We start from the raw sequence: 8,688 nt of genomic DNA on the forward strand, positions 1-8,688 counted from the left end.
AACAGTGCTAAACACTAGTGTTTAAAAGGCAACTGAAATTTAACATTAGCTAAACACTGTCTGCACTGAGTTCTACTTGTATGTCTGTATATCTACATAAAAATATTCAGGCATATATAATAAAATATACCTTTTTCCTCACATAGATGTAGCTGTAAGACCATGCGACCATGCTCCTTTAGATCTGCTCTGGAAGATTTTAATGTAAAGAAATGACCAAGGAAAATTTGGAAAGGAAAAACAAACCCTAGAATTTTCAGGCCTTCTTCATAAATCAAAGCTTTATAAAAAAGAAAAAAAAAATAGCTCAACCTATTCTTGTTTCGTCCTTTAAGGATTAGCTTTGTCCTCAATATTGCATTTAATGGCTTACAAATTTTTATTTCTGCACCTAAGCCAGATTTGCATTCMGTTTCTGCAAAGACTCTTATATATGGAGTTCTCAGCTGCAGAGAATACTGAGACATATCAAGTTGGTAGAAAAAATTAACTATGAACACCAGTGAACTCTCTAGACAATATTTCTATATCCCATTAATTAAATTTAGTTGCAAAGGAAGCTATTCATTGTTTAATTAAGWTAATGCTGGAGAAATTTCAGATTCTTCCAGGTATACACTGGCTTTTATATACTTAACGCAGCTCTTCAAGGGGCAGCCAACACATCCTTTTGCCACCCTATTTCAGGAGCTACTGGTCTGGTTGATATCGGAACCAGGAATCTTTTATTTGTCTTGGTGAAGACACTAAAAAGAGAACCACTCCAACACCGAAAAAATCAGCAGACCTGCAGTGGCTCTGCCCATTTCCCAATTTCCAGGCTGTGCTTTCTTTTTCTTCCCCCACCCCCTTCTTTCTTTCTCWCCCTCTTTCTGGAGATTAGGGGCASAGCATACAGCCGTTTGMTCCTGGGAGCAATTTGCTCAGATTCTYGCATCAGCACTGGCAGCCGTGCTGTTTCAGGCAGTATGTAAAAGGAGGTAAATTGTTGTTTGAATAACATTTATGAATTCTCCTGAAGTGACTCAGTTACCCTTTGTAGTAGGTAGACCACAGCTTAGGATCCTAGATAGTTACTCCTTAAAACCATAGTCTTTTTTTTTTTTTTTTTAATAGGCTTCCCAACGTGATGATGAGGCCAAATTGGCTGGGTAAGCCAATTTCATGGATACATTTCAACAGAATGATACAAGCTAGATGTGGGACATCAATATCTCCAGTACTATAAACTGAAAAACACCAGCATATCCAGTTTTATTTTCAAGAAGGTGGTATCTAATTGCATCTCAGCTATACTGGAAATGCTATTCTTTTTCTGTCTGTCTTCATTCTGTGTTGTTTAGTATTACCTCTGTAGTTGAATAACTTTTGAATGTAGTTGTCACAGGTCTTCATATTGAATCTTCAACAAGTTCATTTTCATTTATCACAAATTATTTCCTATTGCTACAAATGGTGCACTTCACAGGGAAATATGTGCATGAATGGGCATAGATTTGCTCTTTTCCCAGTTTTTTTACAAGATTCTTGACCTGATGATTATACAAGGATTTTTTATAAAAGTACAGATACAACATATATACAAGCTTTTTTTAAAAAAAATAAAATGCCTAATTAAAAATGAACAATGTGGAATTTATTGTATTTTATTATAAAGTTCTGAAGTAGAGAAAAATGCTACTTGTTTTGAGCAAGGCTCCTGTGCTGGATAAAGTATGAAGTTACTCTTTTAAAAAAGRCAAGCTTTCCAGTACCTGGAAGCATTTATTTCTTTCCGATAACTGTGGCAATTCTGAAACTATAGCTGGAAGCATCATAATAGATAGAAACTGTAGTGCTGGAAATAATTAATTTTAGATAAGAAAATAAAAGATATCTCTATCTTGATTATCCCATTGTGTGTCCTGGCCCAACTTGAAATTATGCTTTCTTTGTTAGCAAACTTCCTTCCTGATTGCAGGAATGCAAGCTGGATCTTATGTAAGACAGTAGGAGTTTAGCCATTGCCTTCAGKGGGATCAGCATTTCTCCAATAAATATGCTATATATGTGAAATGACCTAAGTGATTGTTTTGGTGATTGTCTTTGTACTTAAGGGTTTAGTATGGATTTAATCTCCAAATGATGATATCACACAGTTTTGCAGTGGTGCTCCTTCAGTGATGCCTCCCATTTAGAGTTGTAATAGGGCACTAGCATTTTCTTATTCCATTGGCAAACCACAATGACAATTGTCTTAACTTGTTTATATGATAAAAGGCTGATGGTGCCTTTTTGCATCTGGTTGTACATGGATCYATCTGCAATCTATATGTGTACGTATGAGTGCAAGATTTTTCAGTGTAAAGAAATAGTATTTAAGCAGGTTGACTGCATGTTATTAGCTTCCAGTAGTGGGTCACTGTTTAGTCAGCATCACCCACAAAGTTACCTTATAGCAAAATTGCTGGAGTCAGCAGGCTCCTGGAAAATAGCCACCATTATTGTTTAAATGCTTGTATCTCCGTATTTTTCCATAATTACGGCTGTTCTGCACCATTGTGTCCTCAGTGAACAGCACTGTGGATGTAAGCAAAAAGTTGTCTTTGAAGGAACAAGCTCTAAATTTTCAGGTTCTCCTGGGGGACTGAAGGAAAGGTCCTTCATGGAAACTACCTCAGTTAAAGACAACAGCAGTGCATAGCTGTGGACCTGAGGAGACCTGACACACATTCCACGCCTGGCTGCTGCCTGCCTTAGCACAGTGGGCAAATGGTCTGCACTGAGAAGGATGAGTCATTCACAGCTGAGCTGCTTTCCCTGAAGCCCCACAGAAATGCAGTGATTAAATACACTTTACATTTGGAAAATTCTATGGGCAAATCTTTATTCGGTGTTGAAATGTTTTTCCTTCTGATGCCAGTAGATTTGTCTTGACACAGCATGGCAAAGACTGTAGGTACAGCAGCCAGTTTTAGCTGGTAGGGGTGTATAGATGATGACTATTCACATTACCTGAGTACTGGTATTAGGGGTCTGATGAGTGTATGCTTTCTACTGTAGCTGTTGGATTGAGCACAACAAACTGAAAAGATGACTACAAAGGGTCCTGCCTGGTCTGGCAGATAATCTGAAGAGTGGGCAGGTGGCATCCTTCGCTACAGGCCTGAGAAAGCTGCTTCTGATGTACTTCTTCATGAACCCCTATGTAAAACRGCATCAGTTCATGAAACAAGGCCTCCCACTGTCCCTGCCTGATGTTCATGTGCAGGTGAGTGCACGTGCAGGGGGTGCAGTAATTGTTGAGTGCGAGGTCTTGCTGGAAGGAGAGTAAGAAAGTAAGTAAGTGTGTATCCTGGTGATGGGCTCAGGTGGCAGCAATAACCCAGGAAACTATCTACAGGCTTGTTGGCGAGTGGAGGGAATGAACAACATAAGATGCTCGTCCTGATCATACGCTATTCTAGCATTGATCTAAAGGACTCCTGGTGGTTGTAAGAGCTCTGTTCTACCAGTGCCGTAACACTGGAACCCTTCCTGTACAAAYGAAGGCACAGTAATTAAATCATTACTTCTTGTTATAATGCAGAAGCCCTTGGTTACTGCRTGTTTTATGTCATGCCTAAATCTGCCAGATTGCTTTCACCCAGCCCCACTTTTGCAAGCCAAATCCTCCACGCTTCACTGCTCACCTCCACAGCTTCCGTCTCTGGTCAAACCAAATATTRCTTGCCCAAAAGCTTAGCTTATGGAGGTTCCCTGTTTCCTTCAGTGGCAATACACCTACTGCAAGCTATCCAGCTATCTGTCAGACATTGTGTATTTTCACCTTCCAGCTTCATTTCTTATCAGAGAACAATGGTCAGGCAGTGGGGCAGGATTGCAGGGTAGTGGGAATCTCCTCCTTGTGCTCCCAGGAAGAAAGGAGTAGATGAGGTAGTTATAAGAGATATGATTTGAAGGGTCCGAGAGTGCATAGAAAAAACAGTAAAACTCAAAAAACCCAGTACTCTATTTATTAGAGGAGAACTGAGTTATCTGCAGAGAGGAAGGAAAGGGATGGGAAAGACTGGGATAAGATGGATACATGGTGAGGATATTTGAATGGGGATACTCATTTGCTTGGAAAGCTGCTAGGGGGGAGAGGGGAGTGCAGAGGGAATTCTTCAGCCCATCGCCACTACCCTTGCTGACGCTGTGACTGGTTTGCCACTTCCTRTAACGCCACTGCATGTCCCTGCTGTGTGCTGTTCCCTGCTCTGGAGAGCGTCTGGGACAGAGGAGCAGAGCGGTGGAGCTGAGGTCCGTGTACTCAAAAGGCCAGTGATGCAGGGAGCACCCTGGCCACCCAGAGCATGCAGGGAGGCGTGCAGGTCCAGCCGAGTGCTGAGACAAAGCACCAATGACCACTACGGCCCCAAGGTGATCACAGAATCATAGAACCAGTGATGGGCCACTGCAGCACACCGTCACCCCACAGCTCGCTTGGTGTTTAGCTCTTCCTGGCCCGAGCCTCACAGCTCCAGAGAGCAGTAGTATTTTTCTTCTCAGGTAGAGAATTCTAAATAATATTCATGCTCTGCTGTCCCAAGAAGGGCATTTAAATAAGTTGTACATGTCTTTGGAAACACAGAGAATATGTAACGAAGGAGGGAACAGGCTGCATAAATCAAGTCATTCTTTTCATGCTTCTCCTTGCATTATCTGTCCTTTTAAAAATTCATTTGCTGGGAGACCACTTACCCATGCTGTAATGTCTTCCTGATGTAATCCAAAAGCATAGAGGCTCAGATCCTTACCTGCATAGTTTAATGTAATTCCATTAAAATGAAAGAAACTATTCTCATTTATCACAGCAAAGGTCCCTCTTGCAGAATGCATTTTAAACTGCCAGCATCATCACTGAACTCAAGGGAAAGAAATTCTTGATAACTTGGGGAAAATATTTGGCCCAGCTGGTTTAATAGTATCTATTTTTCATATTCCAGTTGTGCCAAGAAGTTCCTATGAGAGAAAAAACTACTGATACAAGGATTTGGGTTGGCACAAGTCTCTCTCAGCATAGACATAAGCTATCAGAGCTAAGTATAAAGGGCATTTGCACCTCCACTCAAATGAGGAGAGCTCCAAGGCCTTGTAGATAACAAAGAAAAGCTAATTTTTAATTGTGATCTTCACTGAATATTGAGAARGTCATATACTTTCATCAGAACACAGCAGGACAAGGAATGTGTGTATGAGCTCCCACTACTAAGGAAGCAGAGCTCCTGGCTCTTAGCGCAAAGGCTGAGGAGGCCAACGTGACTATGTTTTGTTCCCTTGAGTATTCTAGTATGATACTAAAAATGTATCATTTGCGCTGCAAGGGCAGTAAAGCAAGGCTAGGAAAGAACAGTTATAATGTGACTAGAAAGTACAGGGGACTGGCAAAGACCAATTCTCTGTTCCTTCTTCTTGTAAGAGCATAGTACTCTACTACAAAGAAATGGAGGCAGAAGAAGAGATGCCTGTGTGTGTTCAGAAGAAGGCTGACCTATTATGACCATATTGGTTTTCGTATTAAATTAGACACTGGAAAGATGACAGCATTTAGTCYACCTGAATATATATACATACATACCTTTTTAGTATATATTTATAGTGTGTATGCGTGTATGTACAAGTATATATAACAGTGCAAGCTGAAGGCTTCTGGAACCTCATGAGTGAAAACTTACTTCTACTGAATCATATTTACTGATTCCCCTCCCTTCAAGGCATACCTCTCTACCAGTCTGGTTGTTGGGGAGCTCTCACCGAACAAGATTTAAAAGATTTAAATGTCTTTGAAAATATCAGTCTGAGGCTTTATTTTTGATCAGAAGTTAATTAAATCTAGTAGTTATAATTCTCGTATTGTGTTCCTTGCTTCTGTGAGGAATTTACAGAGGAAYGGTTTCCAACCATAATCTTGCTATTAAAGATAACCTTGCTTTGCAGGCATATATAACTTGTTTTAGATACAGTAGCCAAATCTACCTAAGATTCTTATCACTGTCAAGGAAATGAGAATTTCTCCAGGGCTGTTATCACCATAATTCCGTGAAATATAATAGAGTACTTTAAACCCTTGTTTCCTGCTCCCTGTCTCTTCTAGGACCTCATCATTCTTAGATACGAATGTTATGGATGGGAAAGCTGTCTGCTGGGTGCTTGGGATCAACAAAGACTGCAAAACTCCAAATAAAATATGGAAGTATTGTTCAACTCTTAGACAAATGTATCTTGGTAAAGGTCATCTGTAAAGGAAAAGATGTATGGAGGATGCCTGGAAAGGTGTTGACAAAACAGATGATCCTATTTTATTTTTTTCTCCTTTCTTGTTTTTCACATTTGAAATCAATTTCTACCTAGGCTGCAAGATTTTATAACGACAGGAGGAATAGGCAAGTGGTGAATTGCCACAGCCAAATGAGTTTAATAAGAGACAGGAGACAACTTTTCATCAGGTTGCTTCAAACTCTGTTAACATGCATTTCTCTTCACTAGTTAATTAATGTTAGATTAAAAAGATCTTTAATAAGCTTTTAATAGCAACCTTACTTCTTCATTGTGATGTAACAAGTCAAAATAAACAATCCCTTTTCAAGGCTTGGAAATAATGAAAAACTGAACTCCAGATATTTCAGCTAGGTCTAAGGTATAAATAAAAGAAAATTAGAAATGATTTAGCTTTTTACTTTTCTCTATTCCTTTACTCAGCAACTCAAATTATCCATCAGATAGAAGGGGAACTCTAGCTCCATAAAAAATAGGTATGTTCTCTCATGTCAGCTATAATGGATGGAATATTTGGTGTACAGGTTCTATCTGCTGCTTTTATTTGCTTTAATTCCCCTAAGTTTCAAGCTGATCTGTGTTCCAGCTCTAAGTATGTGTATTAAGAYCAGATTTGTAAAACCTCAAGCAGAAATTTGATTGAGATTTTGTAACTCTAGCCTTAATGAGGAGACTTAGAGATGGATTATYCAGATTGTTTTGGGATGCAGGGGAATTAAAAAGTTGTTTTCAAGGATGTAACTCTTTAGGGTTTTCTTATTAAGTTGGAGTTTAAAAATATCTATTGAGGAACAGGGTGCAGGACAGARATCAAAGCTGCTTTATTTTAACTAATAGAAACAAGTCTTCAGTTTAAAAGTGCAGGGCAGACAGGGTGAGTGAAGACAAGYCCAGGAGCCCTTCACGGTGTGCCATGCCAGGAGCTACAGCAGTAGCAACTCCTCCAGTGAGGGTCCCTGGAGAYGCTGGTGCTGTATGATGTTATTCCAAAGGGGCAGGARTTGARCAGGTATGGACCACTCTTCTCCAGCTCCTCATGAAGYGAGTTTAAYTTTGTTTCATTTTTTTCCTGTCAATCCTGAAAGCCAGRTTTGATCCTCAGGTTTGATRCAGAGCCCCAGCAGAGGATAAGGGCTCAGGAATGCACTGCAGGTAAGTGCAAATCTGAGCTGTGAAAAATGGTRCATCTTCTCTATTCCCCTTAGCTCTGTAATGGGAGCAAGTACATTTGGAAAAAGAGTTGGATGCTYTGAGGATGTTGTTTTCTAGATGACACACGTATGTTAACCATACTAGTTGTGCATGTGATTAGAGGAGCTGCAGTGTTGTGAGAAAAAGGCCTAACAAAGTCATCTGGAAGGCATGCAGCTTGCCAATGCCCACTTTTAAAGAGGGGACACTGCTTTTGGATCATTTGTTCCAGGAGTAGCTCCAGGGGAAATCTTCTTTTACTTGGGTAACTCAAATGAGGATAAAGGAGTTCAGAAAATCTGCTTGCTTAGCCTAATACTAAAACTATARGTCTTAATGTCAGACATCATGTCCTAGTGGAGTCTGCATTAATCATCTGAGCAGGAAAATCTAGCTTTATAAGTACATAACATACTGAACTGTTTCCATTTTTCCCATTGAATTCAGCATGCAAAACCATTTGTGCATCAGCAGGCTCTTCAGCTGGAGCTGATGACAGAACAGCTTGCTGTCTACTAGAGACAAGCTTCAGAGGCTGGTGATGGGTGTGAGTCTCCGGTTTCACCTTCCTCTCTTGCTTTTGCAGTTAGAAGTTGGGAAAGCACCAGAAGACCTTAAGGGATAGGATCAAAAAATGCATTATGTGGCAGAAACTCTGTTTTACTCTATTTTATTGTGTTCCCTTAGTGTACCCAGCTGTCTGGATTACATTTTCTCACCTAAGATCTGCCAATGTGAGGAATATCTCCTAGGGTGTCTCATTGCTGGTTAAATGGTGTAACCAAACAAATGAAATGCAATACTCTGTATAAAGGGGAATGAAATATGCCCTTCTCTGTCCTTTCTATTTACCATTTTAAAATCCCTGATGTTCACACAAGGGTTTCTGTTTGTTTGTTTACTTTTAATTAATTTATCTAAGATCTTGTATTTCTCTAAGTCCTCAAGCACATTTACACTTCCTCTCCTCTGTTAGCTTGCCTCTTATAAAAGAGGAAAGATACTTTATTTTCTTAGACTTGTGGATATTGGAAAAGAAAAAGAAAAAGAAAAAAAAAAAGAAGCAGACAAGGTTTTGCAAACTGCAGAAACTGCAGAAATACTTTCTTGTTTGTTTTTCCCCCAATTATGTCAGTTGGCCTACAAAAACATGTCAGTTCCTCCTACATATCTTGCCAGGGGCCTTATATCATCACAGCT

This window comes from Rhea americana, unplaced genomic scaffold (assembly GCF_003343005.1).
Source record: "Rhea americana isolate MKP2758 unplaced genomic scaffold, rheAme1 scaffold_35, whole genome shotgun sequence".
Classification (NCBI taxonomy): Eukaryota; Metazoa; Chordata; class Aves; order Rheiformes; family Rheidae; genus Rhea; species Rhea americana.